Below are 25988 nucleotides of genomic sequence, written 5' to 3' on the forward strand. Positions count from 1 at the left end.
ACACGGAAGTGTGAATCAATATAGTGTATACCTGAAATTAACATTACACTGTATGTTAACTAACTAGAGTTTAAATAAAAGATTTTAAAAAAGAAATGAAAACTGAGAAATTTTTAAAAATTAAAAAATAAAGTGCTTTTAAACCCTGAACTTTAGTTTCTACCACGTGCCAACTTTAAAAAATTGAATCGTTTTCCCCCTTGATTTAAAAGATCAAAGTTGTTTTCTCTGTTAGAAAAGACTATTTCAGGGCACCTCGGTGGCTCAGTTGGTTAAGCATCTGACTTCTGATTTAGGTTCAGGTCATGATCTCACAGTCATGAGGTTAAGCCCTACATCGGGCTCCATGCTAGGTGGGAGCCTGCTTAAGATTCTCTCCCTCTGCCTCTCCCCAGCTGATGCAAGCACATGTGCATGCTCTCTCTCTCAAATAATAATAATAATAATAAATAAAATAAAATAAAAAAGACTATCTCAATATTGCCTCTGAAATTATAGAACCCAACATCTTACTTATGTTTAAACTGATGTGCCCAGAATGGGCTAACTCTACTGTGCCTCCTTTTAAGAAAATCTGCAAAAATCCAAGAGCAAAGAGAACAATCCATGGGTAATCATTCATTTTATAAAAGTGTCCTTCATTTTGTACAACAGTTCACAGAAACACAAAGCCTTAGAGCCCAAAGCCGAAACCTCAGAGATGAGGTTGATGGTGATGACAATGGAAATTGGTTACCATTTATTCAACATGTCGTTTATGTCAGACTCTTCCATATAAGGCCTCTCAAATATATTCGCTCACTTAAGCCTCAAGACACCCAGTGGAAGACCTCATTTGTCAGCCACCTGTGGACAGAGGGATGTGTGCAGAATTAAGATGTGCAACTTCAGGGTCTGACCTTTAAAAAGAGGGGCATGCCCTGCTTTTCATCCTTTTTCCTTCCTTCTGGCTGAACTGCACACATGGTGAGGACCCATTCAGAAGAGGGCAACATCTTAGGGAAAGAAGAGCAAGAAGACAGAGAAAGCCTGGACGCCTGGCACTGTGGAGCAGCCCTGTCATCATGGAGTGTCGCGCCTGCAAGACTGAGCGAGAAGGAAATAACCTTCTCTACTGTTTAAACAACTAATATGAGGGAGAGCAACCACCCCCTTGGACTCAGGCAAGAAAGACATGTGCACTGGGCCCCACACTTCAGAAAGCTCTGGGTCTTGCAACACACACACACACACACACACACACACACACACTCACTCATACTCATACATCACTCAGGACCACTGATAGAACGTGGCCAGTACCTTGAACATCTGCTGGCATAACTAACATCATTCAAGACCCAGGGAAACATTTCTCCATATTTCTTGCCTTAGTCCTCAAAACAAAAGGCCACTGTGTCCAAACGTTGTGAAAGATTGGGGACTCTGCCACTGCCAGCATCAGGAACAGATGTAGCCTCAGAGGGCAGGGAGAATTTGAGCAGTCCCAGCCCTTGAGTATTAACTCATCAAACCCTTCTTCTCAGCATCAATCCAACAGATTTCTGCATAATGGAGTACTGCTTCCCAGAAGGGCGGAATATCTTTTTGGTTTTTTTTTTTTTTTTTTTTTTGCTTTTTTTTATCTTCCAGTTCTGTTTGTTTCAACACACCACTGGATTAGTGTATTAGTGTGATACTTACACAAGCTGCATACGTAAGTGAAGCACTAGTGTGCACTATTAGACAATTCACATAACTCTTCAATTTACACAAATCTGTGTAGGTAGGTCTAGAGTCAACATATGTGAAATGTGATCCTGATTCTTTACATTGGCAGCCAGATAGACTTTAAAAGTTACAATTACAAATAGTGTATTTTTAAGATTTTATTATTTAAAAAAATTTTTTTTAATATTTACTTTTGAGACAGAGAGACAGAGTGTGAGAGGGCGAGGGACAGAGAGAGGGAGACACAGAATCTGAAGCAGGCTCCAGGCTCCCAGCTGTCAGCACAGAGCCCGATGTGGGGCTCGAACTCACAAACCGCTAAATCATGACTTGAGCCGAAGTCAGATGCTTAATCGACTAAGCCACCCAGGCGCCCCCAAAGATTTTATTTTTAAGTAATCTCTACACTCAACGTGGAGCTCATAATCCCAAAATCAAGAGCTGCGTGCTTTACTGACTGAGCCAGCCAGGCACCCCTATTTTTATAAAAATATTTAATAAGCTCTTAAACTTAAGTTCAAGAAATTAAATAACAATTCAGCCTTATTTAAATTTCTTTAATTTAAAACATGATATTTATATTTTTGCTTTTTAATTTTAACAGATTTTTAAGTATTTTTAAATGTTTTGAAAACTTTCATTTAAAATCATTTTAATTTTTTATTACTTTAAATTTACACTTTGGTGAAAATACAATCAAATTGACACACATTTTACTTAATCCTTTAGGTTCTTATTGTCAATTGAATACCAGCTATGATAAACAACTTAATAGGTGATTTTTTAAATGAAGGTAAGGGGCGCCTGGGTGGCTCAGTAGGTTAAGTGTCCAACTTCGGCTCAGGTCATGATCTCATGGTTCATGAGTTCGAGTTCCGTGTTGGGCTCTGTACTGACAGCTCAGAGCCTGGAGCATGCTTCAGATTCTATGTCTCCTCTCTGTGCTCCTTCCCTGTTCTCTCTCTCTCTCAAAAATAAATAAACGTTAACAAAATTTTTAAGGTAAGAAAATATATTTTATGAAACATAGTAATTTATGAATTAAATGTCTATTTTATTACTCCATTTCATACATTTTGCATCAGGAGAATGCCCAAGCATGCAAATCATTAAATTCTATTATCATTATTATTATTTTCCCAACTTTCAATGATACAAAGACAATGGCTTTATATATATTTTGTGATTATGAAAATCTATTTGTCAAAGTAGCAGAACACATTATACATAACAGAGAGTTATAACTTTTATTCTTTAGACATATGGTAGGTCATCCATTTGTATTCTTGCCTGAGGCCCAACAAATGTTAAAAAAGCAGTCTTGGGGAACATGGGTGGCTCAGTTAAGCATCTGACTTTGGCTCAGGTGGTGATCTCATCAGGGTTTGTGAGTTTGAGCCCCACATCGGGCTCTGTGCTGACAGTTCAGAGCCTGGAGTCTGCTTCAGATTCTGTGTCTCGGTCTCTCTCTGCCCCTCCCCCACTCACGATAGGTCTCTACCAAAAATAAATAAACATTAAAAAAAATTAAAAGAAGAAAAGGGGTCTTTCTTGAGCAACTAAACTTATGTCCTAAACAATGTGATGCCCTTGTTTACATCTCAGATAAGTCAGAGCCCACAATAGTGTGAAATAAGATGTTAAATGACACCCCTGAAAGGAACTCACTGGCTATTCCCATATCCTGTGTATGGTATATCAGAGTCAAGGTGTCTGTAGAGCCACATGTCACTGAGGGACTGTTCTGACACAATGGCTGCAGATAGTGTGTGAATTAGTTATCTATTGCTGTGTAACCAATTACCACAAACTTAGCAGCTTAAAGTAACACACATTTATTATCTCACAGTTTCTGTAGGTCAAGAGTCCCACATCAAAGTCTCAAGCTTACAGTCAAACTGTCAAATGGGCTGCATGCTCATCTTCAGGCTTGACTGGGGAAGAATCCAAGGTCATTCAGTTGTTGGCAGAATTCATTTCCTTGGAGCTGAAGGACTTAGAGTCTCAACTTCTTGCTGGCTATTGGATGGAAGCCAGTCAGGCCACTCACAGTTTCTTGCCTCATGGCCCTTTTATAATATGACTGTAAGCTTTTTCAAGGCCAGCAGGTGACCCTATCTCTCCAACCTGCTAAGGCAGAGACTTACATAATACAATTATGGGAGTGACATCCTACCATCTTTGCCATAGCCTGTTGGTTAGAAGCAAGTTATAGGTTCTGCCATGATCAAGAGGAGGGAATAATAAAGGGATATTATGCAAGGGTTTATACATCCTGGGGGATCACCTTAGCATACATCTGCTAAAGTGTGTATTCTTACATTCTGGCAGAATGAAGAGATCTTGAAGAAAATTCCCACCTACCTAGAGAAGAAAGGTAATGGACACAATTTTCAGAAATTCAGATAGGGCCCTATGTTTACCCTAGCTAGAAGGTTTCACACGAGGAACTCTTCTGAAACTGTTGTTGTTTACCCTTGATCTTTCTAGGTGTCTAATCAAATCAAGATGGCAACCTGCCACTTTCTGCTCTCTGCCTGGTTAGAAAGCTCTAGGTATTGTATTCATCCTCTTAGAAAAGACATTTTTGGAGGTTGTGGGTCATGAATTCAGCAACAATTTCCTCAATTTCCTGCTAGATCTATGACCGCAAGGTCCTATAAGATATTCACAGAAGATGACCCCAACCCTATTTTCTTAGAGTTAGTAGCCCTGTTGGTAAGAAAACACAAGAAGAATGTCCAACAATGAAATTCTCTTCTAATGACATCTCCTCCTCGAGCCCTCCAGTCAGACCCCGCCCTTCCTCTGCCTCTCCCTCCTCCTCCTCTCCATCCTCCTTCTCCTCTCAGACTCCACATACAAACACAGCTTCTTGTACAGAGTTCTATCCCCTCTACACCTTGACAATCCCCCTAAAACCTCTCTCCCATTACACTGGGAGATCTTTGAAGGCAGGGTGATTTACTCATTTACATGTCCAGCAACCAGAACCACCCCTGACACAGAGCCATCTCTCCACATGGGTGTAAATGGATGGATGGATCAAAGACAACGAATGGGCTGTGGCTGTGTGACGGTAAACGGTATAGGGCTGCAGATGTGAAACCTTTTTCAAGTCATGCCACTTGTCTGAAGTTACTTCTACTTCCCCCATTAAAAAAATGGAATTGTACAGTATTCAGCAAATGAACCAGACGGGATTGAGTACTTTTGGCTCTGATTCCATTTATATGAAGTTCAAAACCAGGCAAAACTAATCCTCAGTCAGAATGGGAGGATGGAGAGAACTACCTGGGAGGGGCACGAAGAAGACTTCTGCTAGAAATAGTCTATAGTTTTATCTGGTCACATAGGGTATACATGTGGAAAAAATCCATCAAGCTCGACATTTAAGACCTACGAACTTTAGTTTATGCAGCATACTTCAATCTTTAAAAATCCAAACTAGACTGGGTGACTCAGTCAGTTGAGCGTTCAACTCCTGATCTCAGCTCAGGTCATGATCCCAGGGTCATGGGCTCCATGCTGAGTGTGGAGCCTGCTTGGGATTCTTTCTCTCTCTCTCTCTCTCTCTCTCTCTCTCTCTCTCTCCCTCTGCGCCTCTCCCCTCCTTCACATGCATGCTCTCTAAAATAAATTTTTAAAAACTCGAAACTTCTTAAACAAAAAGTGAAACGAAAAGGAGGACGGAGGGACTGCACCTGTGGGCTCTGTGTAAAAAGCACAGCCCCATTCCTTCACTAGGAATCCTATGGGGGGGAAGTGGTGTCAACAGTGTGATCACCTCGAAGGGATCCAGCAGCAGAGTCCTCCTCAGTCGTTCAATCCAGGGTTCCCATGACTTGCTGACGTGCACAGGTGCCACTGGAGGAATGCTACCATCTCCTCTGGGTCACTTTATCCTTCTCCGGAGACCTTGGAGATCAGGTACTGGTTCATTAAATGATTCCCTGAAGCCTTCCTGGAGGCCAGGGAACATTGTCCCAGCTGTCTCCCTGGGACAACATCTGCAAGGTTACACTCTGGGCCAAGCCTGCAAAAGTAGCTCTGTGCCACCTTCCAGCAAAAGGCCCACTCACTCATTTGGTGGAGGTAGGTCACGAAGCGTTCGTGGCTGCACCCAAGGGCACTTTGCTGTTGCAGATTTTCTGCAGCCACAAATAGGTAACTCTGCTGGTTGTTCTCCTGCTGTCTCAACGTACATTTAAAAAAAAAAAAAGAAAGAAAGAAAAGCCATAGGAAGGGGCACCTGGGTGGCTCAGTCGGTTAAGCATCCGACTATTGATTTCGGCTCAGGTCATGATCTCCCGGTTCCTGAGTTCAAGCCCCACGTCGGACAGCGCAGAGCCTGCGGGATTCTCTCTCCACCCCCCTCTCGCTCTGCCCCTCCCCACCCTCTCAAAATAAATAAGTAAACATAAAAAAATTTAAAAACATAGGAAGTTGCACGCTATTGGGCTCAGGATGGGAAGTTGATACTGAGGAGAAGCCCATTAGATGCCACAGGACAGAATGTTAGAATAAATAGCTTCTCCCAAGCATACGTTTTTGGAGAAACTGCGTCTCCGGGTCAGGACACGGGAGGTTGGTAAGAAACCACTCCCTCGTGAAACCTTCTTCCAGCCAAGCAGATCTGTCTCCCTTCCCTGAAGTCAAACTGCACCTGAGCCTACCCAAAAAGCCACGATCTGCTCATCAGGTTCATCTCACCCCTACAACAAGACTGTAAGCTCATTTATAGTCAGGCCATGCTTTGTGTGTGCCCTGCTTCCCCAGAGTCCCTGGCCCAAGGCTCGGCACAGTCTGTGGTCATTGAATACTGGGTGACTTATGTGTGTGTCAAAATTCAATAATTAAACAATTCGAGCATATAATGAATAACCACACCCCTCCCCAAGCACCGTCCTTGCCCTAGACGAGGATAAAGGACATATAAGGTCTCAAGATGTTCACTAATTGGGGTGAGGAGAGGAGGGGATGAACTTGATCAGCTGTACCTTCTTGCCATGATCGAAGCCTAGGAGAGAGGTAAGTGGAGCACCATTGACCCCCCACCCAGCACACCACGTGTTCCGTCTCATCACTTTACAAATGAAGAAGTGTACCTGCTACGAAGTGCCTGTCTCAGCTCCGAACCCCCTCTCTCTATACCCTGCTCAGTGATGCTGGACTGGAAATCAGCAAAAATGCAAGTCACGTTGTCCTTTGACACTGGTGCTCTGTCGGTTTCCACCAACAGGGGGCACTAGAGAGAGACTGCAAGTGAAGTGGGAGGAGGCTGTTCCCGGCAGGGCCCTCTTCCTCTCAAGTCTGAGCCAAGATGCGGCAAGCCTCCTCCCCCAGGCTGCTTTCCTTTGTTCCCTCAGCCCCAGGGACGGCGGCGGCCTCTGCAGTTACCTCTCCCGTTTCGTGCAGATTCTCTTTGCCTCTGCAGGCCTCCCACATCTATTTAACCGATTCCCTCTGTCAAACTCTGTTAAAGTAACTGGCTTGGTTCTCTCTTCTATCCGTGACCCTGATGGGCACAGAAGGGAGGCGACCTGCCCAACACCTCTCAGCTCCTCAGGGGCCCATCTGGCACCAGGAACCAGGCTTCATGACCCCAAATCCTAGTTTTCTATCCACTGCCTCCACCACATCTGTAGACGAGTATGATCAAAGACAGCACAGCATAACGACTGACTGGGTTTTAAAGCCAAACTACCCAGATTCAAATCCTGCATCCACCAGTTACCAGCTATGGGACCAACGGCGAGTCACTTAACTTCTCTGTGCCTCCAGTTTCCCCATCAGCAAAATACAAGTAGCAACAGAACCTATTATAGGGATATTGTGATGCATTAACACATAGCAAGCACTGAGAACGGGACTGGCATGTAGGAGAATAATACTGGCATCACCATCATCATCATCAAGAACCAGCATTGCAGGGGCGCCTGGGTGGCTCAGTCAGTTAAGCATCCGATTTCGGCTCAGGTCATGATCTCACGGTTCACAGGTTCGAGCCCCGCATGGGGGACTCTGTGCTGACAGCTCAGGGCCTGGAGCTTGCTTCGGGTTCTGTCTCCCTCTCTGGCCCTTTCTGGGTTGTGCTCTGTCTCTCTCTCAAAAATAAACACCTTTTTTTTTTTTTTTTTTTTTAAGTTAAAAGCAGCATTGCACACGGAGCACCTGGGTGGCTCAGTCGCTTAAGCATCCAATTCTTGATCTCAGCTCAGGTCATGATCTCACGGTTCATGAGTTTGAGTCCCACGCTGGGCTCTGCGCTGACAGCGTGGGCCTGCTTGGAATTCTCTCTCCTCTCTCTGACCCTATCCCACACATGTTCTCTCTCTCTGTCAAACTAAATAAACTTAAACAAAGAAAGAAAGAGGGGCGCCTGGGTGGCGCAGTCGGTTGGGCGTCCGACTTCAGCCAGGTCACGATCTCGCGGTCCGGGAGTTCGAGCCCCGCGTCAGGCTCTGGGCTGATGGCTCAGAGCCTGGACCCTGTTTCCGATTCTGTGTCTCCCTCTCTCTCTGACCCTCCCCCGTTCATGCTCTGTCTCTCTCTGTCCCAAAAATAAATAAACGTTGGAAAAAAAAAATTAAAAAAAAAAAAGAAAGAAAGAAAAAGCAGCATTGCAGAAAGAGTGTAGTTCTCAGTCACAAAGATCTGTGTTTAAATCTCGGTTCTGTTTTTACACACTGTGTGTCCTCAGTGACACTTTACCTATCTAATCGGCAAAGTCACTTCACTATCTGAGCCTGTTTCCTCATCCCTGTCATAAGGCAGGTCTCACAGTCCGAGGAAGGATCATGACAGAACACGTGAAATACTCCATATCCAGCAAGCAAGTACTTACTAAAAGCTCTCTCTGCTCTTACGAATTTTATCAAGTCTGATGGACCAAACATCTCCTAGGTCACTGGGACATGCATGCAGTGAATTTAGAACAGGAGGACACCTGGATGGCTCAGTCGGTTGGACGTCCGACTTCGGCTCCGGTCATGATCTCACAGTTCATGAATTCAAGCCCCACGCCGGGCTCTGTGCTGACAGCTCGGAGCCTGGAGCCTACTTCGGATTCTGTGCCTCCCTCTCTCTCTGCCCCTCCTCCACTCACGCTCTGTCTCACTCTTTCAAAACAAAATGAGTAAGTGTTAAAAAAAAAAAAAAATAGAACAAAGGTGGCTTGAGTCGTCTTTATGGAAAAGGAAGTGAATTTGTGCTTGCAAGATACCTCAAACCCTGACCACACTCTTAGATGATACACAGGGTCGTCCAAGCAGGAGGACACAATCAGTGGCTCTCAGTTTTAACTCCGCACCACTCGCTGACTTGCTATAACATGGCCACGTGAGGCTTTAACTATAATTTATATCTTATCCACTTCAAAGAAGGATTTTCAGTTACCTGTGATAGAACGTTATACTATTTAAATATTTTTAATGTTGATTTATTTTTGAGAGAGAGAGACAGATAGAGTGTGAACAGGGGAGGGGCAGAGAGAGAGGGAGACACAGAATCTGAAGCGGGCTCCGGGCTCTGAGCTGTCCGCACAGAGCTGGACGAGGGGCTCGAAATCGTGATCCACGAGATGGCTCGAAATCGTGATCCGCGAGATCATGACCTGAGCCGGAGTCAGACGCTTAACCGACTGAGCCACCCAGGCACCCCTGATTTAAAACTTAAGGTCAGAAACAGAGATCTGAACCCAGAGGTGCAGGGGGGAGGGGAGACGGGTGAAGATAATCTACTCTGATCTTGAGTTAAAATGGTTATTATCTCCAAATATCAAATAAATCCTGTTTCCCAACAGCCAAAGTAAGAAGGGAAACATAATCATTCATGTAATTCTCACTTTTGGTTATAGAAAGGTATCGTTTTAACGGCAGAAAATTTTCCATGACACTGTAGAGAAATTAATTGAGACTTTACATAGAGAATATTGAATAACACAATGAGTAGTACCTTCGGAGACTGCTCTTCAGAAGTTATAAGAGCTCATTTTGGGGCTTCTTATTACTTGAGCAAACTTAGGTCATTGCAACACAAGACTGGTAAATTCTCTGCAAACTCATCAAAGATGACTGTCCTAGCTTGCTCCATGCTTTGCCAGGCCAGGAAGGGGAGTTAACTGTTTCTCAAGACGGTTCCAGAATATAAATTATTTTTTCCCTTCAAAAAAAGACAAGAACATGGCTGAGAATGTAAAGATGGCGATGTGCCTTGGAGGTGACTGATGGAAATATACGAACACGTGACTGAGAGCGACCTCTAGGATCTGCCAATCTCCAGCGTGGTCATCTGCCTGTGTGTCTGAGCTGCCAACCCAATTCATCCCTCTGGCTATTTCCATCTACCTGCTCCACTGCTCAGACCAGGAGTTTTCTGGAAGAAAGACTCTTCATTCTCACCCTGCTGACAGGGCCACTATGGGTCATGTCTAAATAGCACACACAGCCAAGAGCAGTGATCAGAGGCAAAGGGATAAAAGAAAAAATAATCCCAAGAGCTGAACCCGAGGCAGGATACACAGCAGTTAAGAACCTGGGGTTTAGAATTAGAAGACCCAGGCTCAAGTCCTAGATGCAACCTTTAGTCACTGGTGAGATTGTGGGCACATTTTCACCTCTCTAGGCTTCACCTTCCTGTTTCTGTGACAATGGATATTACAACATTATACATGTCGCATGGCTGTCTAAAGGAGTTATTGAAACAAAGTTGGTAAAGGCCTCCATGTGGTGCTTGGCTACATGCTACATGTTAGCCGTGAAGACAAAGACAACGCCCATGGTGATGCTTCCTGTGCAAAGAATAGACAGTATCAGAGACGGGTTATGCTACAGTAAGAAACATCGAATCTCAATGGCTTAACACTGCCAAGTCTATTTCTCCTTCCTGTTCAGGGTCCCAGGCTGGCAAAGGCTTCACTTTCACATGTGCCTCTGTGACTGCTCTGCACATCACAATCAGAGCTTCTGTCCAGAAGTATCACTTCCACTCACAATGCATTAGTCAGGGGGTCAGCAAACTCCTGCCCTTGAGCCAGCCGCGTGTTTTTCTTTTTTTTTTTTTTTTTAATTTTTTTTTCAACGTTTTTTATTTATTTTTGGGACAGAGAGAGACAGAGCATGAACGGGGGAGGGGCAGAGAGAGAGGGAGACACAGAATCGGAAACAGGCTCCAGGCTCCAAGCCATCAGCCCAGAGCCCGACGCGGGGCTCGAACTCACGGACCGCGAGATCGTGACCTGGCTGAAGTCGGACGCTTAACCGACTGCGCCACCCAGGCGCCCCAGCCGCTTGTTTTTCTAAATAAAGTTTTATTGGAACATGTATAGTTTTCTATGGCTGCACCTACTCTTTACATATCATCTGTGGCTGCTTCCACACCTGGACAGCAGAGCTGAGCAGCTGCAGTGGAGACTGTACAGCTGAAAATATTTACTATCTAGTCTTTTAAAAAAAAAATCTTACTGAGGGACGCCTGGGTGGCTCAATCGGTTGAGCCCCCGACTTCAGCTCAGGTTGTGATCTTGTGGTTTGTGGCTGGGAGCCCCTCCCCCATCAGGCTCGCTTCTGTCAGCGTGGAGCCCACTTCAGATCCTCTGTCCCCCTCTGTCTCTGCCCCTCCCCACTCACGCTCTCTCTTCCTCTCAAAAATAAAAAATAAACATTAAAAAAAAAATCTTACCAATCCTTGCAATGGTCTAAGGGAGTCATAGTGACATCTAACTTCAGGCTAGACAGGAAATGCAATCCTGTGCTCCCAGCGGGCAGAGAACTGTAAGTCTATGGTGGACAGACAAGCACTAAAGACGACACGGTGACTCACATCAGGCTACCAACAGGGCAGCCTTTTTGAAAGCTCTTTTTCCAGAAGTAGGCATGGATTTCAATGGAACGTGCTACTGCTGGGCTAATCTCACTTGACCACTATTTCACTGGGTGAAAATCCCTCTTCAAGAACCTTGAATGGATCCCTGGTGTAGAAGACAAAACTTCAACTCCTCTGTTTGATACTCAAGACCCTCACAAAGCTGGCCCCTTTCTCCCACCCTGTAACATTTCCACACTGTTCCCTGCCAGGACTCCTTTGCCTTCACGTGTCTAATCTCCCTCAAAAACTCAGAAAATGTCCACGGTCATGGCAGGTCATGGCAGGTCATGGCAGGTGGTACTCTCCCCATGTCCGTCTGCCTCCGGGGCACAGACCTGAGCCCTGGCAGCACTCTTAGTGTTAGCGTGATACCTGCTACTTCTCCTCTTTCTTCCTTTTTTTTTTTCCCTTGGATCCCATGAAACAATAAGCCTTCGTTTCCTGTTGCAGCCCAGAATTCCCTGCATTTCAAGAAGGCTCCAGAGCACGGGGACTAAGCACGGTCTGCCCGCACCGCTCTTCCCCTTTGAGATGTGGCCCAAGTGATCCTCTGATCTTTCCTGCCCACTGCTGCTTACCTACCAGACAAGATCTGGGGGAACGGGGACCAGACTAAAGCAACGCACAGAGTCTGCCCTGCTCCCTGGGAAAGCAGAGTGACAGTCATGCCAGCTGGAAAGAGAGGGAACAGAGGGCCAGGGCCTCCCAGGAGAGCAGGCATCCTCTCCGGATGGCCTGGCCGCTGGAAGGAAGCTTGAGCAGCTGGGCCTCCGCCCTCCACCTCCTGGAAGGAATGGCAGCTTAGCTGCCCCTGAGACGCATCCCGAACAAAAGCAGCCTCAGGCCTAGACTGCATTTCTAAGGAGATCAGCAATCAAACTGTCCAGTCAGAAGTGACCCCGAAAAAACCCAGAGTAAGCACATGTTGGCCACGGGCGTAGCGGGGGCATAAAGAGTTTCCCTCGCATGGTGGGAGGGGACACTTCTGCTGTTGCTGTGTTTTGGCACAGCACCTAGGGCAGGGGGCCCATTCCGGGAGAAGCGCTATGGTCAGGCAGGGTTTCATCAAGGCCCTGTCCAGGTGGACCCATATCTTTCTCCTCGGCATTCCTCCCTCAGAACATACTCCCTGGGAGCCCTCTCTTGGCTCTTTCCTCCACACAAAGGCTACATGGGTCCCAGGGGAAGGAGATGATCATCCCTGGTGCTGACTCTATGGTTAAAGTATGGTCCTTGGGGGCAAGATAGGTCTAGGCTTCGACTCCAGGTCCTTCTCTAGTTAGCTGTGTGACTTTGGATAAGACACTTAACCTCTCTGGGCTTTGATCTTCCTATTATATAAAGTAGCTACTTGGTAGCGCTGACAGCGTCTGAGCTGAGGTGTTGATGCGTGCTCAGTGCCTGGTACAAAGTAAGACCTTAACAAATGGCGGGAGTTATAATGTCAACTGTAATTATCATCCTCCTCTTTAATGGGGAAACAGGTTCAGTAATTAAGGCTGTTTCTTGCCCTATCATTTGTCACAGACCTCCAAAGCCCTTACCTGTTTACCAACTTATGTATCTCTGAGGAAGACACAAGTCAGAATCCAAACTGGGTCATGCTTGAGTCCCTGGTGGGACCAAGCCCCTGCTCAGGGCACCTCCCTGGAGGACCGGCCACAGCTGAAAAGCCAAGGCAAACTTCAGCACAGTGTGGCCTGGTGACCATCTTTGCAGCTCAAAGCAAAATATTCCACAGGCCTTCCCTGGTACGTCTAAAATATATCTGCTCTCAACTTAGCAAAACATAACCGTGGGTAAGGCCTTCTAGGGAGAGACAAAGAGCAGATGGTAAAAATAGGACTGAGAAAAGAGCTGCCGTGTTTACAGGCACTGGTCTCTTCCTTGGGCTTTGTATTCTCCGTCTCTGTCTTTTCTCAGTGTGCCTATACTGCTCCAACGGGACTCGGGCTTGGGGGTTGCTTCTCTGCTAAACGAGCGTGCATCTGATGGATTAGGGGGTATCTTACAAACACGACCTGCTGGAACCGTGTGAAGGATGCCTTATTCCTGTATCCAGATGATCCGGGCACTGGGTATGCCATGTAAGTTGCCTTAACAAATAACAGAAGGATGACTGATCGCTTTCAGCATCGAAACTTTAACATTTACCACTTCGTTGGAAGTTCTAAAGTTTGTCACCTACTTTCCTGCCTCATTAAACAAAGCATGCTAAAAATCATTTAATCACATCTCCATCACTCAGGGCCATCCTTATCCCAGGCTTTAGAACAACCACTGAGGGATGGGACTATTTTGTCTTTTCTTCTACCCAAATGATCCCAGAATTTGGAAGTGCTTTTGTCTCATTTTTATATTTATATGACTCTTTCTTCACTATCCAGTCCCTTCTTGCCTCATACAAGTTCCTTCTAATTTGCTATTTCTAATCTTCTGTGAGGGAGCAGCTGGGTGGCTCAGTCAGTTAAGCATCCAACTCTAGATTTCAGCTCAGGTTATGATCTCGCGGTCGTGAGATCAAGTCCCACATGAGGATCTTCTCTCTCTCTCTCTCTCTCAAAAAAAAAAAGGTTGTTTTCTTATAGTGATGAATCACTCAATTCTACTCCTGAAATCAATATTGCACTGTATGTTAACTAACTAAAATTTAAATTAAAAAAAAAAGGAGGAAAAAAAAGAAGGGATAGTCTTAAAAGGAAAAAAAAATCTTCTGTGGGTAGGAAAGCAAATCATGCTTATTAGAGCTCCATGTAAACCAAAAGCAAATAAATTCCAAGGACCAAAGGGACTTTCTTCCAAGTAAGCTACAGAATGTTAGCACAAGGTCTTTGTGACATCTATCCTGGTTGACAAAAGCCTGTTAAAACCTTCTATGGAGGAATGAATTCATCCATTCCTTGTGGTATAAGGCAGGTGAGTCCTCCTGTTAAGATAAAGCTTTGAGGGGCGCCTGGGTGGCGCAGTCGGTTAAGCGTCCGACTTCAGCCAGGTCAGGATCTCGCGGTCCGTGAGTTCGAGCCCCGCGTCGGGCTCTGGGCTGACGGCTCAGAGCCTGGAGCCTGTTTCCGATTCTGTGTCTCCCTCTCTCTCTGCCCCTCCCCCGTTCATGCTCTGTCTCTCTCTGTCCCAAAAATAAATAAACGTTGAAAAAAAAATTTTTTTAAAAATTAAAAAAAAAAAAAAAGATAAAGCTTTGATAATTAGAGAGAGAGAGAGAGAGAGAGAGAGAGAGGAGGGGGGAGAGAGGGAGGGAGGAGGTGGATAATGAACATACACAAATGCTTACAAGTTGCTGGGCTGCGTTCTAGAGGCTTTGCCTATATAAGCTGGTTTCCCCAAAAACAAGCCCATAAAGGGGATACTATTATTACACCCATTTTGCAGGTGCAGACTCTGAGGCATAGAAAAGACAAGAGTGACCACAGGGACTGAAGTGGAAGACTGGGTTCTGGAGGGGGTGACAGTGTGGCATTTCCCGGTACAGGAGTGGCTCCTGCAAGAACCCCAAGAATGTGGGGGCAGAGAGGAGTAGGAAGATGAGGACGGCAGGACACCCAGGAAACACCTCTTGGTGGCGGTCACGGGGCACGAGGAGATGTGGGTGTCCCTTGAGTGCCTTAGTCACTCAGAAGTCCCCAATGCAGCCACTGTTACTCCGCGGGACAGAGATCAGGGAAATAAAAGCCCACGGAGCTGGCAGGGCTCTGGGGTGGCTGACCACTCTATGCCCTGGTCAGCATCACCCTGAGCTCAGTGAGAATGGGGACAGGGATTGAGCCTGTTGTCATGGCCTGAGGACAACTGACCCCTTTGCTAACAGGCCAAACTGTCTGCCAGGTTCTTCTGGTAACTAGCAGCAGCCTCTGGTTTAGCTGAGAGCCAAACAGCCCCTCTCTCCTACCCTCCCCATGCCAGGTATGACTCTCTTTAAGCAAGTCTTAGATAAAACTCAGCCAACTGTTTAATATTCATTAGCAAGCCTGCAAACAGTCACATGAACAGCTCCTGCAGCTCAGGAAAGTCCCCATCCTGGCCCTCGGCCAGCACCTTGCTTCTCAAAAGGCTTCGAAAATATTCCATATTCCGGCCAGGCCTGCTTTGGGCACAAGCAGCAGGAGGCCTCCAGGAAGCAGCATCTTCAGGACCCCAAGACGCCCAACTTTGCCTGGGCTTGTGGGATTCTTCTCGTCAGGCAGGAGGCGCGGCCTGGACCATCTTCCCAACCAATCACTGCTCTCAAACACCACTCATTACACCAAGGAAAAATCGTATCTTACCTGCTTTATGCTAATTAACCCTCAGGTGCAGATTTCAAGGATACCTGGAACGCTAAGTAGCTATCTATGGAATGTTGACTCTGGATTACAATATTTCAAATGCTAAGCACTTACCCTTAGGGTGTGGAACGAAGTTAAATCGTGTCCATTCTCCTTGCTGCAACTTTCATAGGGAAATATATTTTTTCATGTATGTTTTAAATGTTTATTTATTTTTGAGAGAGAGTACTAAGGAGGGGAGGTACAGAGAGGGGTGGGGGGAGGCACAGAGGATCCAAAGCAGGTTCTACACTGACAGCAGACAGCCACCCCAACACGGGGCTCGAACGCATGAACCGCGAGATCATGACCTGAGCTGAAGTGGGACGCTCAACCAACTGAGCCACCCAGGTGCCCCTCATGTGTAAATATTAAAAAAAAATTTTTTTAAACATTTATTCATTTTTGAGAGACCGAGACAGAGCACGAGTGGGGGAGCGGCAGAAAGAGAGAGGGAGACACAGAATCCGAAGCAGGCTCTGAGCTGTCAGCACAGAGCCAGACACAGGGCTCAAACTCACAGACCGCGGGATCATGGCCTGAGCTGCAGTTGGACGCTTAACCGACCGAGCCACCCAGGCGCCCCTGGAAATATCTTAAAGTAAATTATCACATGGACACTCCAGGCTCAGGGGAGGGCTGGCCATTCTGATATAAAGACAGGGAGTGAGGATGTTCCAAGGAACCACCCACCATCCGAAGCAGAGGCTTGCAGGTGGCAAAGTTCTGGGAGGTTCAGGAGATTCTAAGTTCTACTCTGTAGGTTCCATAGACTACTGAACAGACCCTGGGGCTGGGGGGCTGGGGGCAGTAATGACCCAACAAGCTACACAGTTGTCTTGTCTTTACATTGGATCAAGGGCACGGACCTTATAATGTGCTCAGATGCATGGTGACTCTGGGAAGGTCTGCAGCATTTCTCAAATGACTAAGTCTATGGCATCATCTTTCTAGAAGCACCTTAAGGACTACTGTCTGAGAAAAATAATTTGAAAAACACAGTGTAAAAAAAATATAGAGGATAAAGCTGAGGAATTTCCTAAGCCAGGAAATACTGATCTGTTGACTGGAGAGAAAAAAGAAATTTACTTACTGGGTTAAGGTTTAAGATGCCAAATTAATGAGCCTTTTCTTTAGGATGGAGAGAAAACAAACTGAAGTGTGCCTGGAAATGGAGAGAACTTTCCTGGTAACCCCTTCACAATAAGCACCTGTGGGGCAGCAGGACCAGCAAAGGAAGACGAGCAGAGTATAGAATGTGTCTGATCAAGCAGATCACGGGAAAAGGCTGAGAAACAAGATCCCTGGGAGTAGAGTCCAATAGATGTCAGCATGCAAAGTCCTGATAAGAAATGAGATGGTCACAAATTGATGCCATAAAGCAGCAAATAGGATCTCTGAGAAATAGTGGGGGAAATCTCAAGGGTAGGCTCTAGTGAAGGGGTGCATCCTACCCAGGACCCGGGCAGGCTGTGGCGGGGGCTAATCCTGCTTGTGGGGACAGCCCGGGGGACATCTCCCCACACGAGGATGGCCAGAAGAAAGGGAAAGAGAGGGATGCCACCGAAGAAGGGTGGAAGGGATAGAAAACCACCTTTGGAGGAGAGAGTTGCATGTTATTTCAGGACAGGCTACAATCCAGACCACTTCATGACCCCAGAAACCACGCTACTGGCATTCTAGAATAAAACAGACCAATCTACTGCATTCCAATTATTTTACTTTATGTTCTTGAGTCATAAACCATACCGAAGTTTAAAATAATATTTAATGAATACGTTTGTGAGAAAAGAATGAACAGGAATAAGAACTACATACTCTTTAAAATTTTTTTCTTTCTCTCCCCTTCCTTCCTTCCTTCCTTCCTTTCTTCCTTCCTTCCTTCCTTCTTGAGACAGAGCATGAGAGTGGAGGTGAGGGGCAGAGGGAGAGAGAGATTATCTTAAGCAGGCTCTGTGCTCAGCATGGAGTCTGATGCAGGGCTCAATCCCATGACCCTGAGATCAAGACCTGAGCTGAAATCAAGAGTCGGACCAAATCAAGAGTCAGACCAAGACTCAACCAACTGAGCCACCCAGGCACCCCTATTATTTAGAATTTTCTAACTGGTGTGAAACTACCTTCCTAAAGGGAACTAGTGCTTCTAATTCAATTTTAATCCCTTCTTCCAAAGAGGCCAAAGGGTTCCTTTGGCACTAAAATCCATCAAATAAAAATATTTGTTGATAATCCTGTATCATTCAGGATGCCTCTGGCCCCAAGTAAGGAGAAACAGTATCTCCAAGTGGCTTAAACAGTAAGTACATTTATTGTTTCAAAACACTGGCAGCCACAGCATTTCCCTGAGATTCTCTTGACTTCCTGCTTCCACTGGAGGTGAGTGGTTCCTGTGGCTCCAATCTTCAAAGTTACACGTGACAGTGTCCTGGGGAAAGGAACCGTCTCGCCTCTCCTTGTACCCTTTCCTTAAATTGGAGGAAACTTTTACCAGAAACCCCCAGTAAGCTGTCTCACTGGCCTCTTTAGGGTCATAGGCACATCCTAAACTAATCATGAGCAAAGAGGATGAACGCCCTTAAGCCATTCAGATCCACCCCTGGAGCTAAGGGTGGCTCAGTTTCTCCTGAAGCATCTGGCTGAGGAGGAAGAGAGGGTACCTGAACAAACTGGGATTCTTGGATAGAAGGAAAGAGGCACGTGGATGTTGGACAGACGACCAACGTTTACCACAGATGCCACACGCTCGTCACCACTAGAGACAAAGCTGTAAGTCACAGACTACTCTCTCAAAACATTTTACAGTGTGATTGGGGAAGAGCATAAATGCATGTAAATGGAAACTAATTATAACACACAAGACAATGTATGTTAAATACCAAATACAATGCATTCTACCAGAAAAAATCCAAGACAGACTCATCCTATACCAAACTCTGTTCCACTGGAAATCAACTCATAGGACATTGGAGTTTTAGGAGAATGCACGTGTTACCTAATTAGGTATCGTAATCGGCTTTGCTCTCCTTAGAGAAGGTGTTCCGTTAGAAACTGTAATATAATAAATAGATTAAAATCCAAGGCTCTTTTCATAAACATTCTTTCAAATGACTTAAGATAATGCTCCACAGGAAAGCAGAAAATACAAAGTAAAATATTGATAGAAAACTACCCATGCTGAAGCTCGGTAGATAAGCTCTTTAGAAATACATTCACAGGTACAGACTTCACTGATGCAGCCACTTTCAGCTCTATAAATCTCAGCTCAGACGTGAAGTAAAGACTGACAGGTTTTTAGAAAAACTGTTCTATTTACAAATCAGTGATGTGAGAACTGGTGAGATTCTGCTATAATGTCTAATTAGGATTAATTAGCTAATGTTCTCAAAGCACAGAACAAGGATGAAATTTAGCACAAGGTTGAACCGCACTGTACTAGAGAGGCTGAATATTAATTCCGTTCAAAAACATTCAACCAAATAATACATGTAGACACTCTGCTTTAGGAGGTGATGCTTAGGGTGTCCTAGACTTAGTGGTCCACTTCCAAAGGAAAGAGTATGGAATGGGAAAGAGTACCCTTACAGTGGAAAAGCCTGGGAAACACCTCTTTGACCAAGTGATCAAGGTTAACACCATCAATGATGTCTGTAGATGTCATATGCCTCCCAAGATGTGATGAGAAGGGCACTTCACCGCTGTGTTCTTTCCAAAAACCTGTAACTCCAGCTCCAGTATGATCCTGAGAAAAACATCAGGCCAATCCAGATTGGTGGACATGCCACATGGTGCTAAGCCAGCACACCTCTAGACTGCCAAGGTCGTGAACAAACAAGGAAAAGACTGAGAAATTGTCACAGACCAGAGGAGACTGGGGAGGCATGACAACTAAATAAGATGCCATACTCTGGATTGGGATGCTGGAACAGTTAAGAAGATATTAACAGAGAAGCTGGTGAAATCCAGGAAAAGTGTGGTGTTCAGTTTTAAAAAAAAAAGTCAGGGCGCCTGGGTGGCTGAGTAGGTTGGACGTCCGACTTCGGCTCAGGTCATGATCTCACGGTTTGTGAGTTTGAGCCCCATGTCCGGCTCTGTGCAGATAGCTTGGAGCCTGGAGCCTGCTTCAGATTTTGTGTCCTCCTCTCTCTCTGCCCCTCCCCTGCTTGTGTTCTATCTCTCTCTCAAAAACAAACATTAAAAATAATAATAAATTTTTTTTAAGTCAGCTTAAGGCATGAATTACGAAGATAAAGGTGTATGGAAATGTTTTAAACAAATGCTATCTATAAGTTGATAGCACAATTATCAAGTTTACTTATGACTCTTTCAAAGCATACAGTGATTATTGAAAAAAAAATTGTGTCTTGAATTAGAAGTTCATGAAAGGATTCGTTCTTGGTGAGGCCACTGTTCACTGTGGAGAGGAAACCCAGGAATTACTTAATGTGGGGAAAAAGAAAAGACTTGGACAAATCAAGACAAACTAGTAAGAAGTGTTGGTCAGTGAATGAAACAGGGCACATTTTGTTTGGGATTCTCCTCCTGATATAAGTGATGTGATCAAGCTGTAAATTCCTGGAGGGGAGGAGCTATTTCTTACTCATTTTTATAATCTTCACAGTGCTGGGCATGTGGTAGATGTTTAATATTAAAGTCAGTTGACTCAGTTTAGAAGATCAAGTTTCGGGGCACCAGGGTGGCTCAGTCAGTTGAGCATCCGACTTTGGCTCAGGTCATGATCTCGCAGTTTGTGGATTCGAGCCCTGTATTGGGCTCTGTGCTGGCTCTGTGCTAACAGCTCGGAGCCTGGAGCCTGCTTTGGATTCTGTGTCTCCCTCTCTGTCCCTGTCCCATTCGTGCTCTGTCTCTGTCTCTCTCTCTCTCTCAAAAATAAACATTAAAAAAAAAAAAAAAAAAGATCAAGTTTAAGATCTAACATTTCTTACAGGTTTCAGCCTGGAGGAGAGGGAGTTAAGGAATGGGGAAGGGGGCTCTGAAGGATGAAGGACTAAGGGTGAATTTTCAAACACAGAGGGACTTAAAAAGTTGTTTTATGGTCCTAAATTCCATCACTGAGGTTTTTCCCCACCAGCTCAGTTTCTTCAAGGAGCTGTAGTGATGGCTTTGTAGAGATGGCAATGCTCCTTAATGACATACCTCTTTTATACATTTTTAGAGCTCTAACTACTTAATATCTCATTAACCAATCATCTTGAGAATGAGAAACAGCATACTCCTAATTTTCAGATGAAGATTCAGCAGCCCAAAGAGCTTGAGTGTGCATACAATGCTGAACCGTGGATGGAGTAAAGCCAGGTATGCCTTCTCAAAACAAGCATACATGTTAAGCACCTCCCCCACATGTGGCATAACCCTGTCTTGTGGGTGCCTCCTGGTCCAACGTGTTCTCATGTCTTCTTTCTGTTTGACTTTAAGGCTAATTTGACATAGACTATTTAAAAAGTAGATCATTAAAAGGTCTAAATAAGAATTATAACCACCACCTGGAACTTTCTAGTTAATTAAATGCTCCATGACAGCTCCCTGTGGGATATGAAACCGGAAACCTATGCTTTGATCTAGCAAGACTCCCTGGGACCACTGGTCTAGAAAGAAAATGAGCAGGATGGAGTCATGATTTTAGTGCAGGCAAGCATTATCCAGGGTTGGCCATTAGGCACGGACATCATCGGTTTTTAGTGTTTCTACCTGATAAGATTGGATCTGTCTCTGAAGGGAGCTAATCTCCACTCTATGCCACCCACTTCTAAGGGACTCTTCCCCTGGGTTCGTGATATGTACAAAGTGCCTGGGTAAAGGTTAGTAAAGAAAAGTCCCAATCCGATCCAGAAGACCTCTTCTCTCTGGATCAAAATATGCCTTTGGTGAGGGTGGATGGGAATTGACTGGAAGGGGGCATGAAGAATCTTTCTGGGGTGACAAAACATTCTTCTGTGTCTTGGCTGAGGTGATAGATATATGGGTGCACATGGTCATCAAAATTCATTCAACTATGGGCGCCTGGGTGGCTCAGTTAGTTAAGTGTGTGACTCTTGATTTTGGCTCAAGTCATGACTTCATGGTCGTGAGACTGAGTCCTGCATCAGGCCCGCTCTGAGTGTGGAGCCCGCGTAAGACTCTCACTCTCACTCTCTCACTCTCTCTCTCTCTCTCTCTCTCTCTCTCTCTCCCCCTTTCTCTCTGCCCCTCTCCCCTGCTCATGCTCTCTCTCTCTCTAAAACAAAAACAAAACCATTCATTGAACTAAATACTTCTTCAGATCTGTGTAAATTCTACCTCAATGTTAAAATAATCATAATGACATCTGAAAATGAACATGCTGAGATTTACTCTAAACAGTGATGAGGTGTTTGGGGGCTGTTACTCTCATGCTCTGAACATGCTATTTCTATTAATGTGGCTTGAGACTGTGCTGTTTTTTCTACCCCAGCGTCATCACACTCTTTGCCATTTATGGAATTGTGGCCAATGATAACTGCCAAATCTCTTCCTTTTAGACAAGAAATAATACCACGCAGTGCTTCCCCAATCTGACTTTATGCCACTGATATCTATTTTGGTAGATACATAGAACACAGCATGCATCTCAAGGATGACTGATGCTATTTAAGGACCTCTCTGAGCTTTGGTGTGTGGAGAGAAACCTGGAAGGCTGAACGTGAAATGAGACCTGAAGATCATGAGAGCTGTTCCCTCACTGTGCCCAGCCACTCCTTATAAACAGGTTCTCCCACAGGAGTCCTGCAAGAAATTTCTGCTCTGGTATGATGCTCCTTAGGGGCATGACCTACGTACGCTGAGCTATTCTAAGAGGATTAGCCAGAGACAGATCAAGTCAATTAGAGGGAAAGCATCAAGCAGAAGAAGCAAACCAGGGATCAGACATAGCATAGCATGAGAGCTAAGAGCACAGATTTGAGCATCAGATCCGACTAGGATTTGAACTCTAACTCCATCCCTTACTGACCAGATGACTTTGGACAAGTCACTTGACTTCCTGGTGGCTCAGATCAGCTTGTCTATAAAATGAGGATGATTGTAGCACCTATCCCATGGAGTTGTTCTGAGACTCCACTTGGTAAATATGTGTAAAGCTTTAGAGGAGTACTTGGCATTAAGTACTAGTTCACTGTAAGCTGTCCTTATTATTTACAGCATTACTCTCCTGAAATACCTCCTTTGTTTATCTCCGTTCTAGTCATTCCTTCAGGGGCTACATATTGACCCATTTCGGTAAACAAAGGAGGATTGCAGAAAGGAGCACTGCTTGGTAGCAATTCACACTTAAAAGGAAGAGAGGCTTGGCCGTTTTCCCTAGCCACAAATGCCAAGACTGTAATGAAGTTGCTGCTAAAACAACAACAACAACAACAACAACAACAACAAAAAGAAAAAAAAAAAAACAACTAATGCAACCTCAGGCCACATTAATAGAACCAGAGAGCTTAAGTCAGAGGAGTAACAGCCCCATGGCACTGTATACTGTTTAGAGTAAATCGCAACCTATTCAGTTTCAGATATCGTTATTTTTTAATATTGAGGCAGAATTTACATAGAGATTAAGTATTTAACGTAATGAGTTTTGGTGACCATGTCTGCCCATATAGCCATCACCCCAATCAAGATACAGAATATTCCTGTTACCCCTGAAAGTTTCCTCATGCCGCCTTCCAGTCAATTCCCATCCATTCCTGACAAAGTCAACCACTCTTACGATTTCTACCACCAGTTTTGTGTTTTCTTGAACTCAATTAAATAGAAGCATTTAGGAAGTACTTTATTTTCCTGGCTTTTTTTCACTCATTATTATGTTTCTGAGATTCTGTTTCATGCATCAGTATTTCACTCATTTTTATTGCTAAGTATTATTCCATTTTCCATGATCATACCACAATTTATTTACCCATTCCCTGTGGTTGGGCCCTTGGGTTGATTCCAGATTGGGACTATTATGAATAAAGCTGCTGTGAACATTCTCATATGAGTTTTTCTTTGGACATAGGTCTTCATTTCTTTTACATAAGGATCTAAGAGTGAAATAGGTGGGCCACAGAGCAGATGTAGGTCTAACTTTATGAGAACTGACAAACCAGTCCTCCAAGATGGTCCTATCATCTTACACTCCCACCAGCACTGTCCAAGCATCTTAGTTGTTCCATACTCTTGCCAACATCTGATATTGCCAGGCTTTCTGATTTTAGCTATTCTAGCAGTTGTGAATAGTATCTCATTGTGGTTTTAATTTGCGTTTCCCTTATGACAAATGGTATAACCTCCTTACTGGCCATTTGCATATCTTCTTTTGTCAAGTATCTATTCAAGTCTTTTGCTCATGTTTTCCACTGGGTTGTTTGTCTTTTATTACTGACTTGTAGGAGTTCATCAACTATTACATATTAAGTCCTACTTATTTATATGTGTTGCAAATATTTCCTTCCAGTCTGCAGATTCCCTATTCATATTCGTGATAACATTTCTTCACAAAAAGAAACATCTCATTTTGATAAAGTCCGATATATCCTGTTTTCCTACTATGATCAGTGTTTTTGGTGTCCTAACCTTTGACTAATCCACAATTATAGAGATATTTTCCCGTGTTTTCTTCTTCAAGTTTTCTGTTTAGCATTCACACTAAGTCTATGATTTAACTCATTAGTGTTGATGTGTCCAGTGGGGTCAGTGTCAAGGTTCATCTTATTAACCGGTATAATTTTTTTTCGACACCACCTGTTAAAAAGCCCTTCTTGTTGAACTGACTTCGCATCTTTGCCAAAAATCAACTAATTGAAGATGTGTGGGTCTATTTGCATTCTCTTCTGTTTCACTGATCTATTTGTCTTTCTTTATACCAGTATCATACTGCTTTTGTAACTGTAGCTTTATAGTAAGTCTTGAAATCAGGTCAAGTCTTCCAACTTTGTTCTCCTTTTTAAATATTGTTTGGTCATTTTAGAACCTTTGCATTTTCATATACATTTTGAATCAACTTGTCAATTTCTTCAAATTAGCCTGCTAAAGTTTTGACTGGGATTGTATGAATCTACAGATGAGAGGAATGAATATAGTTGTCATCGTAGGTATATAGTTCCAACAATGAATCAGGGAGTTTAGAGTTGGTCCCGTTTCACAAATGGAGGACCCTCTGCTCCAAAAGACTGATAAAGTATCTTTTCAAGTATTTACAGCTAGTAAATCCCAGCCCAGGTGGGTCTGACCTTAAATCTCAGGTGCTTTTTACGAGGCTGTCTGAAATTGGCATACAACCAGAGGAAATACCAAGGGCATGGAAATCATGCCACATGAGAAATTGCTGGGAGAAGTAAAGATTGCCAGCCTGGAGAAGAAAAGACAATGAGAAGGCATGATGGCTTATCCAAAACTAACTGATGAATCATCATGGGAAAGACCCTGGGGTACAAACTGTAAGGGGCCAATGCTGGTTCAAAATAAGAAAAAAGCCCTAAATGACTAGAAATGTCTTAGAGAGGCAGCCAAACTGCTGGTTAAATGCACAGACTGTGGAAACAGGCTGCCTGGGTTCCAATCCTATCTCTGTCACTTTCTAGCTGTATGGCCTTGGGCATGTCACTTAACCTGTGTCTCAGTTTCTTCTATCTATAAAACAGAGATAAAAATCACGTTGGATCAATGGCCTAATCATAAAGGACTCGTGCCAGCATCAGGCACACAGCAGGTGCTAGGTAAGGATTAATGGGTAAAAATTTGACAAATGGAAGAGTCAAACTCACCAGGCAGCATGCACACAGGCAGTACATTCTAACTTTCTCAAAGTGTTCCGAAAATGTCTGAATTGCCATCTATTCTGGTAGCTGCAGAAAAGACACCTGTGTTACATGAAAGACTAGACAGTCTCTGAGGTTCCTTTTTTTTCAGTTCTAAAATCCCATGACTCGAAGTCAATTCCTTCACAAGTTATGAAGGCAACAAATGACCACCCTCTTGCTTCCATCAATCAATACTTTCTCACTTCAGTCAACCGGTAAGTGCCCAACTTGCCTGGAAACAAAAGCCTCTAACCGATGTAAGGAAATCTAAACCACTCTGTGCCCTCAG

At 44.4% G+C, this 25988-nt stretch overlaps 1 protein-coding gene and 1 long non-coding RNA gene across 3 annotated transcripts in view; one reads left to right on the plus strand and one right to left on the minus strand.

Moving 5' to 3' along the window:
- The window catches only part of MAPK4 (mitogen-activated protein kinase 4), a 152274-nt gene that overhangs the window by 102238 nt on the left and 24048 nt on the right, over positions 1-25988 (minus strand). The gene's annotated exons all lie outside the window — the stretch shown is intronic.
- On the plus strand, positions 14213-17603 carry LOC121032929 (uncharacterized). Its single transcript, XR_005791602.1, has 2 exons — positions 14213-14493; positions 17034-17603. It is a non-coding gene; the product is annotated as an uncharacterized LOC121032929 (long non-coding RNA).

This window comes from Herpailurus yagouaroundi, unplaced genomic scaffold (genome assembly GCF_014898765.1).
Source record: "Herpailurus yagouaroundi ecotype Mexico unplaced genomic scaffold, PumYag 142, whole genome shotgun sequence".
In the NCBI taxonomy this organism is placed as follows: Eukaryota; Metazoa; Chordata; class Mammalia; order Carnivora; family Felidae; genus Herpailurus; species Herpailurus yagouaroundi.